Source organism: Elephantulus edwardii, unplaced genomic scaffold (assembly GCF_000299155.1).
Source record: "Elephantulus edwardii isolate Elephantulus edwardi_28Jun2011 unplaced genomic scaffold, EleEdw1.0 scaffold00200, whole genome shotgun sequence".
In the NCBI taxonomy this organism is placed as follows: Eukaryota; Metazoa; Chordata; class Mammalia; order Macroscelidea; family Macroscelididae; genus Elephantulus; species Elephantulus edwardii.
This window is the reverse complement of record NW_006399950.1, coordinates 437,606-464,490: the sequence shown is the minus strand read 5'-3', so window position 1 is coordinate 464,490 and position 26,885 is coordinate 437,606. Positions and strand designations below refer to the sequence as shown.

At 38.3% G+C, this 26,885-nt stretch overlaps 1 protein-coding gene and 1 pseudogene across 2 annotated transcripts in view; one reads left to right on the top strand and one right to left on the bottom strand.

Annotated features, from left to right (window-relative positions):
- Positions 1-26,885, top strand: part of GRM7 (glutamate receptor, metabotropic 7) — a 730,124-nt gene that overhangs the window by 287,165 nt on the left and 416,074 nt on the right. The window lies entirely within an intron of this gene.
- On the bottom strand, positions 17,247-17,550 carry LOC102847664 (annotated as a pseudogene).

Below are 26,885 nucleotides of genomic sequence, written 5' to 3'. Positions count from 1 at the left end.
ATGAAAGAACTTTTTGCAATGAAAAGAGAGAACTGTTGGGCGGGGACGGGGGTGGGGGCAGACAGGGAGGAAAATGTGTAAAAATGAATGCATAGAAATCCAAGTTCTTTATAAACTTTCATTAAAATATATAAAGAAAAAAAGAAAACCTGCCAGAAGGTCAGCTCTGGTTCGGTTCCAAGTTGATGGTATATGACAACAATCGTCTGATTGTACATCACGTCAAACCTGAAGCCTGTCATACCCTGAGTTATCCACATTATCTCTGACACACACGAGCCCATTGCTGCAGTCACTGTATCAATCCATCTGCTTGAAGATCGTCTCTTTTGCTGAATCTCCACGTTTTCAAGCCTGATGTCTCTTTCCAAGCAATAGCCACTCCTAACAACATCTCCAAAGTATGGGGGATGAAGCTTCATCATCCTTGCCTCAAGGAGCAATCTGATGCACTGTTTACCAGACATAATATTTATTCTTTTGATTGTCCGTGTGATTTTCAGTGCTCCTCTCCAACATCAAAACTCCAAAGCACCAATTCTTACCCTGTCATCCTTTTTCACAGTCCAGCTCTCAGATGCATGGAAGATAACAGAAAAAGATAATGGTATGAATCAGCACACATTGATCTTCAAACTAACATAATTGGTTCTTAGTAATTTGGAAAGATCCCTGACAGTGGATTTGCCCAATGGACTATGTCCCTTGGTCTCCTGGTAGCAGGTACCAAAGGTGGTGTTTGTGGGTTCAACTAACGTGAAATCATTTTACAATTTGAATCTTTTCTACATCTATCATGATGTTGCTTTTGGATCCAGTGGTGAGGATTTTGGTTTTCTTGACTATGAGACCATATCTATAATGAAAGTTGTGGTCCTTGATGTTTTGCAGCCAGTGTTTCAAGTCCTCCTCACTTTTACCAAGCAAAGTTGTATCATCTGTACGACACAGGTTGTGGATGACTCTTTTTCTGATCCTGATCCCATAGAGTCCAATTTATCAAATACTTTGCTGAATGCACATACTTAATATGTGTGGAACAGGATACAATCCTGACAAAAACCTTTCCTGATTTTAAATCACATAGTTTTCCATTGCTCTGTTCAGACAACAATTTTTGGTGTTGTGGAGAATTGATGTCTTTGAGTTGTGGTGCTGGAGAAGAGTATTGAGAGTACCATGGACTGCTAGGAAAATAAACAGATTCATCCTGGAAAGGGTTAAACTGGGTGGCTCCTTGGAGGCAAGGATTCTGAGTCTCCGTCTAACATACTTTGGACATGTTGTGAAGAGAGACCGGTCCTTGGAGAAAGACATCATGCTTGGGAGGGTGGAGGGACAGCGCAGGAGGGGAAGGCCCTCTATGCGGTGGATTGATTAAGTGACTGGGGTAATCATGATGGGAGTGTTGGAGACAGTGTGATTGGCCCAGAACAGAGTTTAGGGCTGTTGTACATAGGGTTGCTATGAGTCACAAGCAACTCGACGGCACATAACAACAACAACAACATAGGTTTCCTCTGAACTTATTTAACTGTTGTGGGACTCCATTCTTCTCAGTGTTAGCCATATATTTTATGCTCACACAGTCGAATGTCTGCATAATCAATAAAGCATAAACCGTCTTTCTTATATTCTTTGCTTTCAACCAGGATCCATTTGACATCAGCCATGTTATCCCTGGTGCCACAATCTCTTTTAAACCCAGCTTGAACTTCTGGAATGTCCTTGTCAATGTAGTAGTGTAGTTCTTTTTGGATGATCTTTGGCAATATTTTGCTTGAATATTTTATTAATGATATTCAATAATTTCTACATTCTGTTAGGTTATCATTCTTGGAAATGGGAACAAAATGTATCTCTTCCATTCACGATTGGTGAGACTAGCCAACCTCTTTATGGATAGGCAAACATGCCCTGTTTACATATTCCCCTGTCCCCCAGCCATATGGCAAAGTCAAATTCAATGCCTAGGACTACTAAACTTACACATCACAATGTGTATGTATATAGATGTATATGTAAATCATGTGTATAAGCTAGATTTGTGTGAATATATATTTATGTATCAATAATAATGTGTATCCCAATAAAGGGAGCTCTGGTGGCCTAGTGGCAAGAAACTGCAGCAATTCTGAAGGTACACACAACAACAATGTATGAAAGTATAGATGTATGTATATACATGCATGTGTATATATGTATGTATATGTGTATGCATATGTGTATATGTTTATGTAAATGTGTGTGTGTGTGTGTGTGTATTTGTAAGCAGGAGTGACATCCATTTCCCAGTCAACAGGCCTCTGTAAATTCAGGCCTTTTGTTCATTAGGTTGCTATTCATTGTGCTCTACTCAAAGGCAGTCAACAGCACAACACACACACATAGACATGTATCTATGTATATAATGTTTTGTGTGAGGTTAAGATGTATGTGTAAATATATATATACTGTGTGCATATATGTGTGTGTGTATATATATATAAAATTGTGTGTGTGTGTGTGTGTGTATATATATATAATGTTGGCTTTGTGTACCATTGAGTCTGAAAAGACCCATAACTGATCCTTCATTGGGCATGCAAAGGCAATGAATCCCGTAGGAGGAGATCATCCATTTTTCTTAGGCAAAGCATGTACCTTTGCATTGACAGTGCAATTCCTTACCACTGAAGCTCTCTGAGTGTGTGTGTGTATAATTGTCCCATTTTAAAACTCCACCAGCAGTGTTCAGATCTCTTTACAGTGTCACCAGAACTTATTGTCTCTTCTTTTATTGAACCGTGTTGTTATTGCTGTGGTTAGATGATATGCTGTTGTTATTTTCATTTGCATCTCTCTAATCTTCAGCACTTCTTTCTGGGTTTGTGGATGACTGAATGTCAACTTGGGTGAAGTGTCTGTTGATGTCCTCTGTTTTTTAATGGAATTTCTTTAATTTTTCAGATGTTGAAATTTTATGTACAATTTAGAGATTAGTCTGTAGCATATGCTTTTGTATGTGCATCGACATAAAACATTCTTTTTCTAACTACATATATGCTTTCTAAATTGTTTTCCAGGCATACTTTGTATTTAAGGCTCTTCTCCATGAGAACTCATTCTAGGCTCCCTTGGTCTCTGCTTAAACAGGTTTGACTGAACCAAACCTTTTCTTGAGAGAATCCTGTCTATGTAATGCTGGAGATAAGTTCTTGGAGACTTTCTTTCTGGTAATGAAATCATAGGAGAACCACACTTTCCCCTTGGCTTACGTGTTTTTGAAGGACATCTATTTTGTAGAAGTGTCATTTTGTTCCTTTCATAATACGGGTTGCTGACTCCAGTTAACATGCAGCTCTTCTGCGATGAGTAGCAGGGGACTGCTGCGTGACACACTAGCTTCTGTTGAATGGTGTTCTCATTAAGTTGCCTGGTGGAAGCATCACTTAGAAGAATTTTTAAACTTCCACAGCAACCAAAAAACATAAAGCTGGGTGTGGGCCAGTGAGAAACACTATTACGATGGTGTAACTGACTGAGCTCTGTAGATTGCTAATATGTGGGCTTTGAGAAATGGATAAGACCATAAAAAATAATAAGGTAGGTAGAATAGCAGGAATAGCAGTAAGTTAGTGTTGCTTCTTATGTGTTGTTGTTATGTATCATCAAGCCTGAGCTGAGCTGTAGCTTATTCTGCATGGGGTTTTTAGAAGCAGTAAATGGCATAGGAGAGATTGGTTATCTTTCTCTCACCAAGCAGCTGGTAAATTCAGGTGGATAGTGCAGCTCCTTATCACGAACCCACCAGGAGTCCCTGTTTTCTCCTGGCAGAGTTGGGATGTACATCATACTGCCTGTTGATGTGTTCTTCACCCCTGTCAGGCTATTCCCTGTGCTGTAGCTGCGATTGTCTCTGCACTCTTACTGCACTCTCCTAGAATGCCATATGTATGTGCCCCGTTCTTGGTTTTTGTGAAAGTCTTAGTTTTGAAGCCAATTTTCTCATGGTTGAATCTGACTAGTGAATCCTAGTCATGTCCTTGTGCTTTGAATGTGCAAGAAGCTGGACAATAAAGTGGCTTGACATATCTGCATAAAAAGATGATTACACAAAAGACAGTGGGGATACATAACCCTTGTCTATTTTAGCAAGATTTCGCAATATTTTTGTGCTTGTGCTAAAAATAAAAGGGTAAGAGTTGGCCTCTGCCAGATACAGCCAGAAATGCACAATATGAAGAGGACAAAATTGATGGATGGGACCTTCTAAAGAGCAAATCCATGTGTGCATCACGCAGTTCTTCCAACAGGGTGAAAAGAAAACCTACCCACTAGGAACAAACATTTGGTAATACCATCTAGACAAGAGTCTTATAACGGAAGTTTACAGAATACTCCTGGGTCTCCACAGGAAAAACACTGATATCCTCTTAAAAAATGTGCAAAAGACCTGGAAAGAACTTTCACAGAGGAAGATACTCAAATGGCAAACAGACACAGGAAGTGCTCCAAATCACTGGCAGTAAGAGAGATAAAAATCAAAATTACAGTGAGGTGATCTCACTCCAGTAACAGTGGCAAAGTCTTACAGAAAGTATAATAGAAGGGTAGCAAGTAATATATGATGGAGAGGATGTGGCAAGAAAGGAACTCTTACATACTGTTGGTAGGATTGTAAAATGGTACAACCATTCTGTAAGGCACTTTGGTGTTTCCTCAAGAGCTGAACATAGAAATTCCATATAGCCCAGCTACTCCATTACTTGGAATATACCCTGAGAAAATGAGAACTGGGGCACAAATGGAGATTTGTACACTAATGTTCATAGCAGCATTATTCACCATCTCAAGAACATGAAAATAGCTCAAATGTCCAACCACAAATGAATGGATTGAAAAATTATGGTGCATTCTAATCCAATAGAAAAATGGGCACAGGATATGAACAGACACTTCACCGAAGACGACATTCAGATGGCTAACAAGCACATGAAGAAATGCTCAAAATCCCTAGCCCTAAGAGAGATGCAAATTAAAACAACTATGAGATATCATCTCACCCCAGTCAAAATAGCAAAATTTAACAGAGCAGGAAGCAACAAATGCTGGCGAGGTTGTGGAGAAACTGGAACCCTGATTCACTGTTGGTGGGAGTATAAAATGGTGCAACCCCTGTGGAAAGCAGTATGGCGCTTTCTCAAAAAGTTGCAAATAGAGATACCATTTGACCCAGCAATTCCACTACTGGGAATATACCCTGAAGAGACCACAGCTGACATCCAAGCAGATATATGCGCACCCATGTTTATTGCAGCTTTGTTCACAATAGCAAGGATTTGGAAACAATCTAAGTGCCCATCAACAAACGAATGGCTAGAGAAGCTGTGGTATATTCGCACAATGGAATACTATGCTGCATTGAAAAACAAGGAACTCATGCAATATTATTCAAAATGGTTGACTCTGGAGAACATTATGCTGAGTGAAATATCCCAGTCACAAAAGGACAAATATTACATGATGCCACTGTTGTAGAATGGGACTGTCCTTGGGGTTGGGGAGAGACTGAGTAAGATGGGTTCAATAATGTATACTGCACTGAAACAGAGGAGGGAGAAAACTGTTTAAAAGAGATATATAACTAGGTATTTCTGTCATCACAGGAGTCTAGAGCGATGGCTCCATGGTGGAGGGGACCTGGGGGAGGGTTTGTAAAACAATGAAAGAATCTTTTCTTTTACTTTTCCATAGTTTTTGACTCATGTACTTATAACTTGTTAGTTAAATTTGTGTCTTCTAGGTTGCAACACCCCCCATGATACATTTTCAAGGATATTGTACGGCTAAGCACAATTAATAACAGTGCATCTAAATTCCAAAATCAATCTCCATAATAGTCTATGTGTTTCCTACTGCCAAAGGGGCCCTTTAGAGTAGTGAGAGAAGATCTTCACCCTGAAACCCACAGCATCCCTTTTCAGCAGGAAGTAGCTAAGAGAATACGCCATCCCCTTTTCCTTATGACTCAGGGTGAAGTCTCTCTCAGGGAGGAGTGATAGGGAATGGCAAAGGACACACTGACAAAGGAGATTAATCAGAACTGACTTTGACAAGCACTGTGGCAATAGGACAATTAAAACAGACATTCGGATGGCGGGGGAAGAAGAACAAACTGGGGAGGAGGGTAGAGACAATGGTGCAGCAATGAAGGAATGAAAACCCAAAATCCCTGTAAATGTTCATTAAAATTAATAAAATTTAATAATAAAAAAACACACGAAAGGTGAAAAAAAAAAGAAAAATTATGGTGCATTCACACAGTGGAATACTATGCAGCATGCAGGAGCAATGATTTTGTAAATTATTCCCTAACTTGGGAGGGACTGGAGAGCATTATGCTGAGTGAACTAACTCAGTCGCACAAGGGCACATATGATATAAAACCATTATTATTAGTATAAGGATCCATGGGGGATGGGAAGGGTGGAAGCAGAAGCATGAAGATGTACAGAGGGAGGGGAGGATTAATCATGGAGTTGTACAATTTGATGGGGGGATGGGATGAGGGAAATTAGAAGAATCTGTTCTCAAAAACAATGTATTCAAATTTTGTAAATAAACTACTAGGGGAAAAATCAACTTGGGGAGTGGGAAGGGAAGGAGAGGGGGTAATATGTGCAACAATGAATGAATGAAAATCTAACTTTTCTGTAAACTTTTGTTAAAATTCCATAAAATAAAAAAAATTGTTAAAAAAAAAGAGTTGGCCTCTGGTAGTCCTGTTTGGATCATATAAACAGTTACACATCTAACAACTAAAGGAGCCTTGGAAGGAAAGCCCTGGAGTCTGAGGAGAGCCATGTTTGGAAAGCCCTCTGCAGCACACCTCTACTCTGACACACGTAGAACAACCATTTGGAATTGGATAGACAGCAACTCTCATTTTGTTCTGGGGCTTGCCTGAGGACAAGCTTGAGCGTCAGAGAACACCCTAGAGGGGACATACATGACCTTCCTTGATCTAGCCTCCACATCCCTTCCTGGCTCACCCTATCTTTGGCGGCTTCTTGGTAGTTCCTTACCTCACAAACATTCAAATGTGTCTTTGCCCATGATGTTACTTCCAGCTCTAGGTTAATATTCCTCACTGATAGAGTTCTGAGAACCATGCAATTTGATTCTAGAACAGATTGTGTCTATGTTATTGCTATTCATGCAATGATTTGAAGCCTTGTCGCCTTGCTAGATTACTTACACTCCCTGGCTCATTAGAGGACCAAGTGCATTCAGTAAACTAAGACAGCCCTGTGTACAACATTGAATAGAACGGGCATTGTCTTGTGGACCAGCAGACACAGAAGCATGGCTTGGGGAGAACCCTGATTGAGCAAATGGAAGCACCACTGCCTCCCTAAACACCAGCACCAAGTGCATGCCAAGTGCATCACACACCGTTGAATCAGGGCTCTCTGTAGCCAGGAACACTTCACAGTTTAAAGCATTCTCTCTGCAGTTTCCCCTAGGAAAATAATACATCAGCAATGAAGTGAAAACAGCATGCCGTGTTCCCAGTTCACTTATTCCCCAGTTACAGAAGTAGTTTTGGAATACATTCCAGTTAGAAATATGCATCTTTCGGCATTTTTGCAGGCAAAGGACTTTCATGCTGGCATTTGAAATTAACAGTATTCTATTCCCACATGCATTCTTTTAGCACAGGATTTTCAAAATAATACAGTGTCAGTGGAACAAGAGTTGTTAAACATTAAAAAAGATTTGCCAAAGGTATATATGAGATGGCCTCTGGGGTTTTAAATGGTAGGTATCTGCTTGATTTAAATAGTAAAATGAAAGCTACATCTGAGGGGAAATTAGCAAAGTTTTATGGTGGGTGCTTAGATTTCTTAAGTAGATGGATTTACATTCCCTCTTTTTAAAATCTTATCTAGAGCTCTTCTACCATGAGTCAACTATCAGTCTTTCATATTGTGATGTCTTAAGTGCTGCTATAATACTGGTCATGTTATTTTGAATATGTGATTAGGAAAGACCAGTTCCTGGAGAAGGATATCATGCTTAGTAAAGTAGAGGATCTGTGTAAAAACAGAGCCTCTCAGTGAATGGATGGACAGAGCCACTGCAATAATGGACTCAAAGCCGGCAGTGACTGAGAGAATGACACAGATTGTCCTGCTTTGCAGAGAGGAATCATGCATAAGATTCAGTGCAGCAGCACCTAACAATGCTGCAGGAAGTTATGCTGCTGCTGTTTCAAATACCAGTTGAATATTTGATATCCATGGGATGCGTGTTTCAGTAAATTTTAGGAAAAAATTATTTGCTTTTGAAAATATTTGTATTTGTTGTTAAGTGCCATTAGGTTGAGTAGTACTCATAGCATCTCTATGGACAGTAGATCTGGACCATGCCCTGTCTCTCTTATGCATCCTTATTATCTGAGACACGTGATGCCACTATAGCAGCCTCTGTGTCAGCCCTCCACCTTTCCAAGCATGACGTCCCTTTCCACGGAATAGTCTCTTCTAACAACATGCCCAAAGTGTATGAGAAGAATTTTACCATCTTTGCCTCTAAAGGGCACTCGGGCTGACCTTTTTCCATGGTAAATCTATCTTTTCTTTTGGCAGTCCATAGGACACTCAACACTCTTCTCAAATATTGTAGCTCAAAGACATCAATAATTCTTCTCATTGTACAGCTCTCAGATGTGTAGTGGGTGATTGGAAAGATCATGGCTTGAATCAGGCAGACCTTAGTCTTTGAACTGATATCATTGCTCTTCAATACTTTGGAGAGGTCCCTGACACCAGATTTTCCCAATACAATACATCTTTATTTCTTGAATGCTGATACTGGTGGTGTTGATTTTGAACCCAAGTTAGATGAAATCATTGACAACTCTACTCCTTTGTCCATCTATCATAATGTTGCCTGAAACTAGGTATTGAAAATCCTATGAAAAATTTGTTAAAAAGTACCAGTATAGTGTGGGAAAGTTGTCTTCTTAAGTAAGAAGACATTTAAATTGTAGTGGGCACAGCAATGGACTTGTGCATACCGGCAATCATGCAGATGATGTAGAACTGGACAGTATTTTGCTCTATTGCAAATGAGGCAACTGTGAGTTGGGGCCTACAAGATGGCAATAAGCAATAACATAATCCTTCTGAAGATGAAGGGATGGGTTTAAGCCATCCATCTATGGCACTAGAACTTTAATTCAGAGAACAGCAATTTAAATAGGTTTCCTGTATTTTTAGACGCTGGGTTAGACTGTTTGTTCTATATAGGACATTTTGAAACACATCCATGTCTTTTACAACTCATCATCCCGAAGACATCAGTGAGAATCAGCCATTGCCTGACATGGTACATCGTATGATGTATAGTTTTATGGCCTCTCTTACTATGTTGTCATTGGCTATACACTTAATTTAGAATACTTTATTAGGAAAAAGACAACAAATTATTCATATTTGGTGGCAAGAAGTCTGTTTTTTAGGTTCTTTTAATTGGTTTGCATACAAAATTTGTATACAATTTGTTTCATTCACTTACATTCTGTTTCACCCATTCCTTAATATACATTGTGTTTCACACAATCATTTCCATGCACTATGTTTTATAAAATTAATCACCATTAATCTATACCTGTCATAATCTTATGTTTTCTAGTCTCCACTGGATCTATATTAATTCCTACACCCCCTCCTTCAACCCACCAAATTCTGTGACCCCATGATTTCCTCCCCTTCCCACACTCAAGTCCCTACTCCCACCAAGACCCTTTTGGACTTTTTTTGATCCATCTCAATAGTTATACTTCTGTTTTTACAATAATGGTTTTATGCAGTATTTATGAGCCTGAGTTCACTCAGTAGAATGTGCTCTCTAGTCTCTCCATGTTGTATAGTATTTTAGGAAATTGTTGCTCCTGAGAGCTGCATAGTATTCCATTGTGTGAACACACTACAATTTCTTAGCCCACTTGTTTATTGGTAGACATTTAGATTGATTCCATTTTCTTACTATTGTGAATAATGCGGCTATGAACATAGGTGTACAAATGTCTGCTTGTGTCTCAATTCTCTTTTCGTTGGGGTAGTAGAGTCCTAGCAGTGCTGAGTCTTACGGAATTTCTAGGTTCAGCTTTTTGAGGAAGTGTCACACACCACGTTCCAGAGAGGTTGTACTGGTTAATAAGCCCACAAATAGCATATGAGAGTTCCAAAGTCTCCACATCTTCTTGAGCATTTATTGCTTGCTGTCCTGTTAAACTTTGCCACTGATACTAGAGTGAGATGGTGTCTCAGTCTGTTTTTTTTTTGGTGCCGAAACCCGGGAGGTTTTGATTAGCATCTTATTGAATGATAATGAAGAAGTTCTAATGAAGAATGATTTTGAGCATTTCTTCATGTGCCTGTTGCTCATATCTATTTTTTCCTTTTTGAGAAGTCTCTCCATGTCTCTTGCCAATTCTATAACTGGGTTTCAGTCTTACACTTGTGGAGACTCTGTAGGATTTTGTAAACTTTGAGACCCTTGTATGAGATGTCATTATCAAATATTTCTTCCCAGAAAGTAGGTTTTCTTTTCCACTTATTGAAGTCTCCTTAAAAATAGATAAATTTTGTAAGATTAAATCAAAGTATGCCGTAGGACTAATTTTTAAAAAATGAGTGTGTGTACTAATAGTGGTAAAAAATTTTATAAGACTAGTGGATAAATGTCAGAAAATAATTGTGAAACATTAGGGTAAAGTATGGAAACCAAGAACCATATGTTTATTGTGTAAATACTGAAAAACTAATAAAATAATAAATATGAGAGGATTATAACAGTGTTTTAGAAAAATATTTTATATGATTATAGTTAAGATGGAGTGTTCTAAAACCACATAGTTTTCATTTGAAATCTCATTTTTTCCCTTGCTGCTTGAACTGGTAAGTTTTTATTCAAGCCTTATTTAAAGCAGTGCTTTATGAAAGAAATGGATTCTGGGGTTTCAATAGCTCAAGTCATTAAGTTTTATTTCCGGCCATCATCCTTTGTGAGAGGCTTGGGCAGCTTGTGTTTCTGCACCTTATGTCTTCTGGCTCTCTAACCCCATAAACACAGCTGGCAAGCTGGACCTCTCCACCTAGGGGAAGCAGTGTCTTCTTAAAAGTCTAAACCCCATTTTTCAAGAAAGAAACTTAGTCTCATGGCATGCTTAGATGCAAGTATCTAAGGGAAATAGAATTCTTGGTTGGGGAGCTGCCTCCTAGAACACCTTCACACCATGAAAAGAAGCTTTTAATTATTTGGTAATCTGTTCAAATTGCTTTATCTATTAAAACATAATTTCTTTTTCAGTTACATGACAATGGCAAGAATGACTAACATCTAGATTTCTAATGAAGAAGAATGATAAGTTTTATGACGTATCTAAGTATAAGTTCTAGAACATAAGAAGTAATCAACTTCTCTGCGTTAACAAAGGAAAAACCCAGGATTTAAACTCTTCCACTGCCACACTCTGTAGCCTGCTGTACACTGCCTGCAGTTTGCTTCTTCTGGGGCAAGAGTCAATCAGCCCAGGAAACTTGATGGGAGTCTGTGTAAAGCAGAAGCCACTGAATAGCAGTAAGAATATGTTTGTTTTTTATAAAATAATGAAAAAGGGGAGGAATAGAGAGAAATCTAGAATATCTGGTTCTAAATTGAAGTTTTACATTGTGCTTTTGGAAAACATATTCAAACTTCAGGTTACTTGAAAGGATAGCTTTTCACTCTACAATGCAGCCACTAGCTGTGCCCATCATGCATTCCTGTGTACATATCAGAGTCCTGCGTTTATCACTTTAACACAAGTGTGCAGCAGTTTCAGAGCTTTTTTGGAAGAGCAGACGTTAGTGCATGGAGCATTAAAAAGTCGGCCAAAGCTGCTTTTTAAATTGCAGGGACAAGGAAAAAAAGATGAAGTGGCAAAAGTGAAGATAAAAAGTAAAGATAGATTTATATGAAAGTTAGATCCCAAAGGGAAATACAAAGGACAGGCACTGTGCTAGTGACCGGAGGCTTTGTTTATGGCCACCTCTGGATCGGGCTTGGGTCTGGGACAGTGAGAAAATGCCACAGAGAGCTCAAAGTATAGTGAGTAGTTTTCATTCCTGTCCCTGTTCGTTGATGTTATTCATGGCCCCAAAGCATCTACTGCTTCTGACATCACTCATGTGCTCAAAGAACTAATTTAATTTATGTCAGCCTCTGATTCCTGGCTCTGATGTAATATTTGCGGCCCTGTGTCATTGGTTTTAATTTTTACAATATCATTTAGCATTTTGATGTTTAATATAGAATATATAGAGAACCAAATGTAAATAATTTAATGAGGTATACCAACTTAAGATTTAACATTTTATTAATAATCTATAAGAATAACATAAAATCAAACAAAACTTCCAGAGAAATCAGCACAAAACCCCTAGAAGCAACATCTTTATTGTTGCTATCAAGGTGTGGATATAATAATACGTACACAGACAGACAGACATGAAGACTTGCATTTCATAAAGGTCATAATTAAGCACAGCGTTTGCAGTGTAATTTCTTAATTTTACTTTCACCTGCCTGATAAAAAGGAAGGTGACATAATCCCTAGGGAACTGTACTGCTAGCCACAAGGTGGCAATTCTCTTTATAGTTCAGATGTGCCAGCAAGGGGCTCAGTGGCCGAAAGACAGAAATCTCTTCTCACAAGATTCCCAGCCTCTGAAAACCTACTGTGGAAGTGACCTATGAATCGGTTCTGACTTGATGCCAGTGAGGTTTTGTTTTTGATTTGTTTAGCATGATACCAAATAACATGGAAACTTTTAAAGATGAATTATTTTTATGTGTTGATTGAGTAAATTAAAAAGCAAATAAATCAACAAGATAGGATGATTCATGTCATGATGTTTCATATGTTTACAAACACATCCTCATCTTTTCAGAGAAGATGATAAATACAATTGACTTGCTAAATTTACCTATAAAAAGTAAATTATCTGTTCTTAGGATCTGGTACATATAAGGAATTTTTAAGTTATGATGAATATTTTAACTTTTATTGCAGTTGTAACCTGTGCTTGTCTCTAAATTCTAAACTAGTGCTTTCGATGTAGCTCAAGTTCTAACTAGAGAGAGTCTCTCTCCTCCAGCCCCATGAATCTAACTTTTCTAAAATTCTCGTCTATGTTCTCTGCTCTCTTCAGCCTTCCCTTGCAAACTCCCAAGTCAGATTTCAACTGGTTCTTCAAGTCCTGGGGAGACAGTAGAGAGGTGATCTGGCTTCTACAGTTCTATTCCCTCATTTCTGTCTCCCACTCTTCCAAATCAGGAAATTTTGCTGTTTTACTATAATGATTGACAACACATTCCACTTGTTTCACACACTGATCTTACGTCTACTGCCTACCTTTAAGGATTTAAGGAGCTCTTAAAGGATTTAGTTATCACCTCTAAGTCATCTTGGTATCTCTTCTGCCTCGATACTTAATTATGAAAATACCCATGTCTGACTACTCTAGATACCCATGTAGGTGCTAAGTAACTAAAATAAACCAAAGAAGTAAGAAGGGAAGAAGGGTGGTAATGAGAATAGAATGCTGTTTTGATTTTTGAGCATCGGGAACTCGGGTACATGTTAGGTGCCATCAAGTCAACTATAACTTATAGCAACCCTGTGAATAATGCATCTGAACCATCTCTGCCTTCTGCCATCTCTATCATTTCTGATATAATGAAGCCCATTGATACAGGCACTATATCCATTCATCTTGTTGAGGATTGTCCCCTTTTTAGATGACCCTTCATCTTTCCAAGGCTAATGCCTTCCAAGAACTGGCCCTTCCTGACACCATGCCCAAAGTGTGTGAGAGGAAGTTTCCCCATCCTTGCTTCTAAGGAGCACTCTACCTGCTGTTTCTCCAAGACACATATTTTGTTCTTTTGACAGTCCATGAGATACTAAGTATCTACTCCAATGCACAAGTCAAAAAAACACTGATTCTTCCTCTGTCATGCTTGCTCGTTGTCCAGCTTTCTGATGTATTACAATTAATTGAAAAGATTATGGCTTCAATCAGATGCACCCTAGTCACCTTTAGTGTGTTGTCCTGCTGACCACCTGGATGCTCCTGGCAGTTTAAATCTACCAGAGCTCCAGGGGAGCAAGAAGGACAGCCTGCTCCTGTAAAGGCAGGTAGGCTCGGAAGCCTGGTGGAGGGCCACTGTGAGTCTAATCTATAGCAGTTAGTTTGAGTTTGAATTTTTAAACCACTGTCTTAGTATATACTTTTGGTACCCCAAAGTGACCCTTTTCTATCATTACCTATAATTCATTACTATTTAATTAAGGCCTGAGGTTCTTTCAGAAATGAAAATTTTTAAACATAATTTTTCATTTTAATCATAATGTTATCTGCCTTCCAGAAATAACCTCTCTTACATCTTGTTTAAAATATCCAAGTAAAATGTTCAAGTAGCTTGTTCATTGCTTAATTTTTTCTTGCTTTTGCTCCATTTTGCTGATTAATTGCCATCCTTATTAGCAAGGGACTCTTTAATGAATTTAACATTTCAGTTAAACATATTTACTAGCTGATGTGAGCATGAGCAAGGCTTCTTAGAAAATAATTTCTCTGAGTTTTATAGAAACCAACATCATGTAAGGCCAGTTATTTAAGAAGTGAATAACCTCTGAAAACCTTCCATCTTCAAAAGGCTTCAGGCTTCTGAAAACCCTATAAACAGTGGAAGAATGCAGGTAATTATTGTAGTAGTGGTAGAGCCGGATTGTAAGTAAGTTGAAATGAGGAAAAGATAATTGGAAGATGGAATGTATGTAGCTTGAATATTGAAAAACTAGAAATTGTGAAAAATTAAATGGAACATATGAACATCGACATGTTAGACATTAATTAGATGAGATGGACTCGCTTTGGCTACTCTGCATCAGATAAACCTATGGTGTACTATTCTGTGAATGAAAAACAGAAGAAGAATGGCATTGTATTCATAGTCAAAAATACAAATGCTACCCTGAAATACAATGTTGTGAGCACAAGGGTAGATATACACATATAAGGAAGGCCTGTTAATGACTATTATTTGAATACACAGTCCTACATTGAGAGCCAAAGATGAAGAAATTGAACATTTTTACCAAATCTTGGAGTCCACAATTAACCAGAGATGCAATCAAAATGTGTAAATGATAATTGGCGACTGGAATGAAAAAGTTGAAAACAGTAAAGAAGGAATAGTAGTTGGAAAATATGGGCAAGGTGATAGAAATGAGACTGGAAATAGAATGATCAAATTTTGTATTTTCAATGATTTAAAGACGCCAACAGTGAATTAATACATGGACTTCGACAGATTGACTACATCTGAGGAAGGAATCCTTGGAGTAGCTCAGTATCGGCTGTCAAAACTAGGCTTGGAGGAGACTGTGGTTTAGACCATCTGTTACTCATGTTCAAGTTCAAATAGAGGGCAAAGAAAAGTCCACAGAAATCAAGATATGATCTTGGATCTGTTCTATCTGAATTTCAAGATTATCTTAGGAATAGGTTTAAGGTATTGAACAAGGATATCATCCATGCAGAAAGCAAAAAGTCATTGCAAAGACAAAGGAAAAAGAAAAACCAAAATGGATGTCAGAAGAGACTCTAAAAATAATGCTAGAGCATCAGGAAGCCAAAATTAAACAAAAAAAGGAAAACATTCCAAAGGGAAAGAGCTGAACAGAGATTTAAAAAGGCAGCTTGAAAAGATAAAGCAAAGTATTATAAAGAATGTCCACAGAGCTGGAATTAGAGAATGAAAAGGGAAAAAATCATTCTGCACTTCTCAAGCTGAGAGAACAAAAACATATTTAAGCCTCAGGTTTCAATATTGAAAGATGCCATGGGCCATATATTGAATGACCAAGAAAGCAGTAAAAAAAGAAAAGATGGAAGAAAGAGTCACTGTACCAAAATAACAGACTGACCAGGAAAATTTCAAGAAGTACCCTGTTAGCAGAAGCCAATGACAATGAAGGGGGAAGTCGAAGCTGCACTGAAGGCATTGGCAAACAGTAAGATCCTAGGAATTGATGGAATAACAATTGACTGTTTCTACTAACAGGTACAGCTCTGGATGCACTCACCAGTCTATGCCATGAAAATGAGAGGATAGCTGTCTGGCCAGCGGCTTGGAAGAGACGGTAATTTTTCCATTCCCAAGAAAGTTGATCCAACAGAATATAGAAAGTATTGAACAATATAATTAATGTCACATGCAAGCAAAATACTGCTGAAGATCATTAAAAAACAGCTAGAACATAGAAATGGAAATGCCAGAAGTTTAAGCAGGATATAAAAAGGCACGAGGGATATCATTGCTTATATCAGATGGATCCTGGCTGAAAGTAAATAATACTAGAAGAATGTCCATTTATGCTTTAGTGACTATGCAAAGGCTTTTGACTTGTGTGAATCGTAACAAGTTATGGCCAACACTGAGAAGAATGGGAATCCCAGAACACTTGATCACTTCACTCCTGTGAAGCCTATACCTAGGCCAGAAGGCTGTTGTGATAACAGAGCAGAAGAACATGACGTAGTTTAGAACTGGGAAAGGAATGTGTCAAAGTTTTATTCTCTCTCCATACCTATTCAATCTGTATGTTAATGGAATTGTTCAAAAGGCTAGACTCTACAAAGAAGAATGTAGCATCAGGATTGGAGGGAGACTCAACAATAACCTGCATTATGCAGATGACATAACCTTGCTTGATGAAAGTGAGAAGGACTTGAAGCACTTGTTGCAGATCAAAGAACACAGCCTTTAATATGGATTGCATCTCAATGTCAAGAAAACAGAGATTCTTACCACTGGCCTGATGTTTTGTTTTTTTCTTAATAAGCTTTTAATAAAAGTTTCTAGAGAAATTGAATTTCCATTCATTCATTGTTGCACATTTTCCTCCCTGCCCACTCCCCACCTCCTATTTGCTTTTCTTTTTGAAAACAAAAACCGTTGTTGTATAATACCCCCCACCCCAGCCCCATCCACTTTACTATGCAGCTCTTACTCTGGACTGTTGCCATGGAAATAATACCTAATCATATATTTTTTTCACATATTATCTATTTTATTGATCTATTAATCTCATCACACATGGTCCAAGAATACACAAACAGCAAATAAAGTATAATCGAATGCATTTAAACAGCACAACAAAAGATCCCGTGCTTGCCTGTGATCTCACCAATGTAAAATCAGATCCACACCACCAAACTATTCAGCAGAGCTTCCTTAACTGTGAGCTGTTTGAAGCGATCAGTTGGAGCACAGTTGATTATTTTTTTTAGGCTCTGAATAGCTATAAGGATCTCAGCCGGGGTTGGAGGAATCAACTCCTCCTCAATATAGAGCCAAAATGTGGCCATTCGAGGCTTCGGGTAGCAACACAGCAGTGTTTACCATCACTTGAGCCTTTTCCACCAGGTTACAGACAAATTGGGTCATGGTTCCAGGACCCCAAGCTGGATGCCCCTCTTACCATATATTCTTAAGCAATTCTTTCCCCTCATCTGTTTGAATGCAGTGACATTATTTATCCCCTCTTTTCATAGTGTTCCTCCCCCCAATCCTCGTAGCAGTCCTGTTTTATAACAGTGGCCTTATGCAGTATTTGTCCTTCTGTGATACTTCACTCGGCATAATGTTCTCCAGGGTCACCATTTTGTGTAATATTTCATGAGGTCCTTGTTTTTCAGTACTGCATAACATTCCATTGTGTGAATATACCACAGCTTCTCTATCCATTTGTTTGTTGATGGGTACGTGGTTGCTTACATCTCTTTGGTATTATAAGCAAAGCAGCAAAACAGGAGTGAACATATACCTGCTTGAGTGGCAGTTCTCCAACAGGGTAAAAAGGAAAGCTACAGACTGAGAAAGATTGTAATGATGCAACTGTTGAGGGACTTATATCTAGAATTTATAGAATACTTGAGCACCACAACATAATAAAGGTAAACAACCCAGTCGCAAAATGGACACAGGATATGAACAGACGCTTCACCAAAGAAGACATTCAGAAGGCAAACACACACATGAAGAAATGCTCAAAATCCCTAGCTCTAAGAGTGATGCAAATCAAAACAACTATGACATATTATCTCAATCCATTAAGAATAGCAAAATTCAACAAAGCAGCAAGCAACAAATGCTGGCAAGATTGTAAAGAAACTAGAACCCTTATTCACTGTTGGTGGGAATGTAAAGTGGTGCAACCACTCTGGAAGGCAGTCTGGTGCTTTCTCAAAAAATTAGAAATAGAAATACCACTTGACTCAGCAATTCCACTACTGAGAATATACCCTAAAGAAACCAGATGATGTTGTTATGTGGCATCAAGTCACTTCTGATTCCTAGTGACCCTATGTACAACAGCCCTGAAACCAGCTCTTATCTTGAGCCAATCTTGTCTCTGACACAACTATCCCCATTACCCCAGTCACTGAGTAAATCCATCTCATCCAGGTCTTCCTCTCTTGTGCTGTTCTTCCACCCTTCCAAGCATGATGTCCCTCTCCAAGGACTGGTCCGTTCTTTCAACATGTTCAAAGTATGTCAGAAAGAGCTTCAAAATCTTTGCCTCCAAGGAACAGCTGGTTTCACCCTCTCTACGACAAAGATGTTTATTCTCTTAGCAGTTCATGATATATTCAACACTCCTTCAGCACTATACAAAGACGTCAGTTCTTCTATCATCCTTTGTCACTGTCCAGCTTTCTGATGCATAGCAAGTAATTGCAAAGAGTATGGGCTAGATCAGGTGCCCCTTGTTCTCCTGACTGACATCATTGCTTTTCAGTACTCTGGAGAGGTCCCTGAGAGCAGACTTTCCCAATGCAATTCTTCTATTTCCTGGCTGCTGGTACCAAGAGAGTTGTTTGTGTACTGAAGCAAGCTGAAGTTGTTAAGAATCTCAATCTCTTCACTGCCTGTCATGATGCTGCCATTTGTCTCAGTGGTGAGAATCTTTGTTTGTTTTTTTGGGGCTTTTTTAGAATCTTTGTTTTCTTAATGTTGTGTATCAATCTGTATTTAAGGCTGAAGTACTTGACCTTCTGCAGCAAATGCCTCAGGTCCTCAGTTTTTCGAACAAGATTATATCACCTACATTAACACAAGTTGTTAATGAGTCTTCCTCCAAGCCTGATGCGTCATTCTTTCTCATAGAGCACTGCCTACAAGATGACTTGTTCCACATATAGATTGAAAAGGTATGGCGATGGGATGCATCCCTGGTGTACACCTTTCCTGATGTTGGACCATGCGGTGTTTCCTTGCCCTGTTCTGACAATTGCCGCCTGACTCAGGTATAGGTTTCACATAAACAATCAAGGGTTCTAGGATTCATGGTCTTCTCAGAGTTAGCCAATGTTTATTGTGATCCATATAGTCAAATAACCTTTGCATAGTCAATGAAACATAAACATTCCTCTGGTACTCTCTAACACTGGCTATAATATCTCTAGTGCCGTGGCCTCTTCTAAATCCAGCCTGCATATCTGGCAGTTCTCTTTTGATGCACTATTTTGATCATTTTGTACAGTTTTTACCAGGATCTTGCTTACATGTGATATTTATTTTTATACCACTTTTTATTGATTTGTTTACGAAGTTTGTATACATTGTGTTTCACAGTATTCTTCATTCATATTGCTGAGGGGTGTGTGTGTATTTTCCTTTCTATACTGAGATATATCAGGTGCATCTTCAGTTTTGAGCAATGTTTCAAGAAAGTTCGAGAAGAATGTGCTATCTTGATACTTCAGAATAAAATATAGTGCACACTTTAAGTGGAGGATTTTGATATCTGAAATCTAGAGAGGGAATGACATACCTACGTCATTCCTACCTTCTGCCTCCCAAATACATAGGCAAACCCCAAAGTCTATGTGATCTGAAGAGTGGACAGTGTTTCCTTTCCCTTGTAGTCCAGGTAGACCCAGCTCACCTAGATTTCCCTCTTTTAGGTTTCTGAAAGCAACTCCTAGCTCAGTCTGAATTTTCAGACTCAGAAAATACATTGATCTCAAAGGAGTCACATCTTCCTCCATCAGAGTATTTGGACGATACTGAATTAAGTAAGTCAGAAGCCCTTATCTTGCATTATACACTTTTACAATATATTATTTCTTCTTGTTGTTGTTGTTAGGTGACATTGAGTCGTAGATGACTCATAGTGACCCTGTGAACGAAAGGCTGGAGCACTGTTAATAGACTTTCTGGAGGCAAAACATTTCGGAAGTGGATGCCACTCCTGCTTCCAGGATTGTTTTAATCGGGAAGCTCCAGCAAACACTGTCCACCATGGGTGACCATTATCACATTTGACACGTCAGTGTCATAGTGTTCAGCATCACAGCAACCATGAGTTACCTCTGTACAGCAATGCACAGATCAGTGCTATAACACCTGGAAGAATGTTTGTTGGAAAAACATGATAGAAGACGACAAATAAAGGGATCAGGGTTTATTTTAGTTACCAGGAAAAATGTAAAGAAGAAATGGGGAGGTGTTACTTTTCAATTCAACTCATCCACTGTTCTTTAGTGAGTTAAAGCTCATATTGATCCACATTGAGTTTCTTAGACTAAGTCCCTCTGGGAGCAGACTTCCTATCTTTAATATCTGAACCACCAGAGACATGCATGTCCCTTTGATTATCAACATAAAATGTTGAAGACTATGCCACGAGAGTTCTGAAGTCATAGATCATAACAAGTTGGGGCTACTAACCAAAGGGTCAATTGAATGACTCTACAAGCTGCCCTTTGGGAGAGAGTTGAGGTGTTTCTTCCTATAAAGATTGGTAAAACTTGAAAAGTGTTAGCTTGAAAAGGATAGCAGAGGTTAATGGGTAGGGAAGGGATGAAGGACTAGGAAGGTTTCACTGGGAATGTGAAAAGACAGGATGATAATAGGCATTCATGATATATATTACAAGGTACATGACAGATTGCATAAATCTCAATTTATATGGAAGTTCTTTTATCTCCAATATTTTTGTTTTTTAGGGTGGAAAATTAGTAGTATTGAGCGGGAATCAGAATAGACAAGAGCTGAGAAGCAGTTCTTTAAATCTGTGACATTAATGTGTCAAATGCAATAATGGTTACCCATGGTGGAAAGTGTTTGGTGGAGCTCCCCGAATAAAACAAGCTTGGAATCAGGAGTGACATCCACTTCCAAATTAGCTTGCCTCTGGACACTGTATGAACTTGGAGTAAATGATGAAAGTTAAACAAATATTCAGGTCTTTAATTCATAGGGTCATGATGAGTTGCCTATGACTCAATGGTAGTTAATAACAATAACAATAACATAGCTGAATATGATTTATCTTTAAATTATCAGATGGTAAGTATTCAAAACTTTAGAATGACCTACTCTGTACAGTGCGTATCCGATCTTTAGAGTATCTCATATTTTCAAATTTTTTTATTTTTATTTTCTTACAAAGTTTGTACTCATTGTGTCCATACTATTCTTCATATTGTGTTTCGTACAATCATTCCCATGCATTGTTTTTTAAAATTCATTACTATTGGACTATGCAGACCACCACCCTGTCTTTTAGGTCCCTGCCAGAGATTTCCCATTCCCTTTACTCCTTCCCTCCACTCATCAGATTGTGCAAATCTGTGATTATGTCCCCATTTGTCCTCATCACTCTGTTCCCACTCCTTCCCCCTTAGGTCTCCATATGTATTGTACTGCTTATCCTTCTATTTTGATAGTAATGGTTTTATTGTAGTATTTGTCCTTATGAGACTGACTTCGCTCAGTGTAATGCTCTCCACTTTCTCCCCCAAGTTATGTAGCATTTTTCAACATTGTTCCTCCTGAGTGCTGCCTACTACCTCCATTGTGTGAGTGTATTATAATTCCTCCATTAAATTGTAATTGGACATTTGGGTTGTTTCCATGTTCTTAAAATGGTATATAGCACTATTACGAATATTGGTGTACAAATCTCCATTTGTGTCTCAGTCTCAGTTCTAATTTCCTTTGGGTATGTTCCTAGTAGTGGAGTGGTTGAGTCATGCAGAGTTTCTGTGTCAAACTTTTTGAGAAATGACAAACTGCCTTCCACAGTGGTTGCACCATTTTACAATCCCACCAATGATATGTGAGAGTTCTAATCTCCCCACACTGTCTCCAGCATTTATTGCTTGCTGCCCTGCTAAACATTGGCACTGCTACTGAGATGAGATGGTATCTCATTGTGGTTTTGATTTACATATCATTTATTTATAGTAATTTTGAGCATTTCTTCATGTGTTTGTTGGCCACCTGACTGACTGCCTCTGTGAAAAGTCTTTCCATGTCTTTTGCCCATTTTGTAATTAGGTTATCAGTCTTTTTCTTCTCATGGCCTAGGAGTATTCTGTAAACTTTTTTATGAGACCCTTGTCTGAGATAGTATTACCAAGTTGTGTTTTTTTTTCCTAATCAGTAGGTTTTCTTTTTCCCCTATTGGGCAAAGTTTTTGATATGCACAGGGATTTAATCTTTAGAAGATCCCATTCATCAATTTTATCCTTTCCAGACTGTGCATTTCTTGCTGTATTTGTCAGCCTCTTTATGGCCATAGACTAGGACTTGGTCCCAGTTTGTCTCTTAAGAACTTTATGGTTTTGGGCTTTAGTGCCAGGTCTTCGATCCACCTTGAGTTGACTTCTGTGTATGGTGTGAGATGTTAATCCATGTAGTAGTTCAGTTTTGCCTGGTACCATTTCTTGAAGACTTACTGCTTGCCTGTTTGATTAATTTTATTTCTTTGTTGAATATCAGTTGACTGTAGATACATAGGTCATTTATGAGTTCTAAATTCGGTTTCATTGGTCTCTGTGCCTGTCATTTTACCAGTACCATGCTGTTTTGGTTATTACCGCCATAGTAGGTGTGATGTAGTGTAGTAGGTATTGAGATCAGGGAGTGCTATGCCTCCCAGTTCATTTTTATTTTTCAGAAGTGTTTATCCAGGTTTTCTTTCCACTACAAATAAACTTGACAATTTCCCTTTCAATCTCCTTGAAAAATGAATTTGATATCTGTGTTGGTGACAGAAATTAAGCTGGAGAAAGAATGATAGAATTCTGTACACCCAATGATTCATTGCAAATATTTCTTACAAGAAACAAATACAGGCTATACGCATGAAATGCACCTTATACGATGGTATGTATAGAAATCAAATTGTTTACATCTGTGGAAAGAATCACTGGAGAAGCTCAATATCAGCTGTGAAAACTAGGCCAGGTTCTAATTGTGGAACAGACCATCAACTACTCATGCAATTCAAACTGAAGTTGAAGAAAGTTAAATCCACAAGAGCCAAAATTTGACCTTCAGTGTATCTCCTTCAAATTTCAAAACCATCTCTCAGGAACAGGTTTGAGTTCTTGAACACCAGTAAGCAAAGACCAGAGGAGTTGTGAGAGTATATCAAGGATATCATACATGAAGAATGCAAAAGGTCATTAGAAAGGCAGAGGAGAAAGAAAAGACCAAGGTGGATGTCAGATGAGATTCTGAATATTGCACTAGAGAGCTGAGAAGCCAAAGCAAAGCAAAGCAATTAAGGAGCTTAACAGGAGATTTCAGAGGGCAGTGAAGGAAGACAAAGTACTATAATGAAATGTGCAAAGAGCTGGAAACAGAAAATCAAAAGGGCCACATCCAGGGCAGCATATGTTTGTTGAAATATGTAAGTATTGCAACTTGAGGCTTGAATTTGTTTTTCAATTCCTTCAGCTTAAAACATGTTGCAATGCTTACATATGCATTAAGCAGAATATTAAATGATCCAGGAATCATTAAAAGAAGATGGAAGGAGTGTACAGAGTCTACTGTAACAAGAAATTGGTGGACACAAGAATTTAATGAAACAATGTATGAGCAAGAACCTGTGGTGAAGGAAGAAGTTCAAGATGAACAGCAAGAATTGGAAAAAACAATACAAAACAAAAAAAAAAAACAAAAACAAAAAACAAGGCCACAGACATTGATGGTGTACCAATTGACATATTTCAACAAACGTATGCTGCCCTGGATGTGCTCACCAAGTGGTGCTAAGAAATCTGGAGAGCAACCACCTGGCCAACTGACTGGAAGAGATCTATATTTGTTCCCATTCCAAAGAAAGGTGACCTGACAGAATGTAGACATGATCAAACAATATCATTAATGTCATGTGCAAGCAAGATTGTGCTAAAAATTACCCTAAAACAACTGGAACATTGCAGCAACAGAACTTCCAGATGTATAGGCCGGGTTTAGAAGGGGCTGTGGTAGTAGGGATATTATAGCTAATGTCACGTGGATCTTAACTGAAAGCAGGGAGTACCAGAGGAATGTCTGTGTTCCATTGACTATGAAAAGGCGTTTGACTATGTGGATCACAACAAACTGTGGCTAACTCTGAGGGGAATGGGAATCCCAGAACACATGATTAAAACCTATACTTGAACCAGGAAGCAGTCGTCAGAACAGAGCAAAGAAATACTGCATGGTTCAAAACTGGTAAGGATGTGCGTCAAAGATGTGTCCTATCTCCATATCTTTTCAATCTGTATGCAGAACAGGTCATCAGGGAGGTTGGACTCTCTGAGGAGAACTGTGGTATCAGACTTGGAGAAAGCCTTATGAACAACCTTGCTGTATTGCTTTAACATATATTCCATTAAAATATTGAATAGAAATGGTGGCAGTGGACATCTTTGCTTCGTAACTCCAGGAAAATACTTTTAGTCTTTCTCCATTAAGAGTGATATTGGCTCTTAGCTTTGCATATGTGCTTTTCCTTATATTGAGGTAATTCCCTTCTATTACAATTTTACTGGGTGTCTTTATTAGGAAGGGATGTTGGATTTTGTCAAATGCCTCTTCTACTAGGATCATGTTGTTTTTGTTATTGATTGCTTTTGAGTTGAGCACGGCTCATAGTGACCCTATGATCAAAAGGCCTGAAACCTTTCTATAACTATCATCATTTGTCACAGTTCATAGTTCCCATAGGCATGTTGTTTAGGAAGTGAATGCCACTCCGGCTTCCAGCAAGGGTCATAAGTTCTTTGTATTTGCTTTGTTAATGTGGTTAGTTACTTTGATTGCTTTTCCTATGTTGAATCATCCTTGCATAACTGTGATGAATCCAACTTGGTCATGATAATTTTTTTATGTGCTTTTGGATTCTATTGGGGAGGATCTTATTACATGATACATCTTCAAGGATATGAACATGTACAGCTAAGCACAATCAATAAGAGTGCATCTAAATTCCAAAGTCAATCTCCATAATAGTCTATGTGTTTCCTACTTCCAAAGGGGCCCTTTAGAGTAGTGAGAGAAGACCTTCAGCCTGAAACCCTCAGCGTCCCTTTTCAGCAGGAAGTAGCTAAGAGAATATGCCATCCCCTTTTCCTTATGACTCAGGGTGAAGTCTCTCTCAGGGAGGAGTGTTAGGGAATGGCAAGGGACACACTGACAAAGGAGATTAATCAGAACTGGCTTTGACAAGCACTGTGGCAATTGGACAATTAAAACAGACATGGGGGGGGGGAAAGAAGGACGAACTGGGGAGGAGGGTGGAGAAAACAGTGCAACAATGAATGAATGAAAACCCAAAATCTCTGTAAATGTTCATTAGAACAAAAAAAATTTAATAATAATAATAAAAAAGAAAAAAATAATTTTTGCAACTATGTTCATGAGAGATATTGGTCTGTCTTTTTTTTTTTTTTGGTAGTATCTTTGCTCGGTTTTGGTATTATGGTGATGTTTGCTTCATATAATGTCTCCCGCCCCCATTTTTTGGAAATAAGTAAAGGAGAATTGGTGATAAATCTTTTCTGAATGTTTGGTAGAATTCAGCCATGAAGCCATCTGGTCCAGAAATTTTTTTGTGGTGGAATGTTGGTTTTTTCCTTACGTTGTCAAATTTATCAGAATACACATTTTCATCATATTCTGATAGTATAGATTTAATTTCCGGTAGTCCTGATGTGATGTTACATCATTCCTTAAGTTATTTATACCTTCTTTTTTCTTTTGCTTTCTATGATTGATTTCAGCTCTTAGTCCTATAACTTCCTTTCTTCTAGAGGCTGTGGGTTTAGGCTGTTATTCTTTCTCTCTTTGGTGAAGGTGTTGTGTTAGATCATTAATATTGCTTCATTCTTTTGTGCATGTGTGTATTGGCCTGTTGCTATGAACTAACTGCCCCTGAGGATTCCCTTGGCTTCGTCCCAGAAGTTTTTGTGTGTTGTATTTCCATTATAATTTATTTCAAACCATTGCTTATTTCATTTTTTATTTGTTCTTTAACCCCATCATGTGCTAGGAGGGTTTTATTTAGCTTCCACATGGATGGGTTTATAAGCTTTATCCTCTTGTGGTTAATTTCTAGTTTTATGCCATTGTTATTTGAAAAGACACTTTGTATTATTCAATGTTGGTTTTGTGGTGTGTTTGGTTTTGTGTTGTGTTTTTTTTTAATTTGTTGAAATCTGCTTTGTGCTCTAATGTGTGATCAGTCTTGGAGAACGTACCATATGCACTTGAGAAGAAAGTAAATTCATTTCTAGTTGGGTACAGTACTCAGAATACATCCATAAGATTGAGTTGGCTGAATGTATAGTTAAGGTCTTCTGCATTTTTGTGAAGTTTCTTTTGAGTTGACCTATTCTTTCATAAGACTGGTGTGTTAAAGTCTCCTACCACTATTGTAGTGCTGTCTATTTTTCTCTTCAATTCTGTTAATCATTGTTTTATGTATTTTG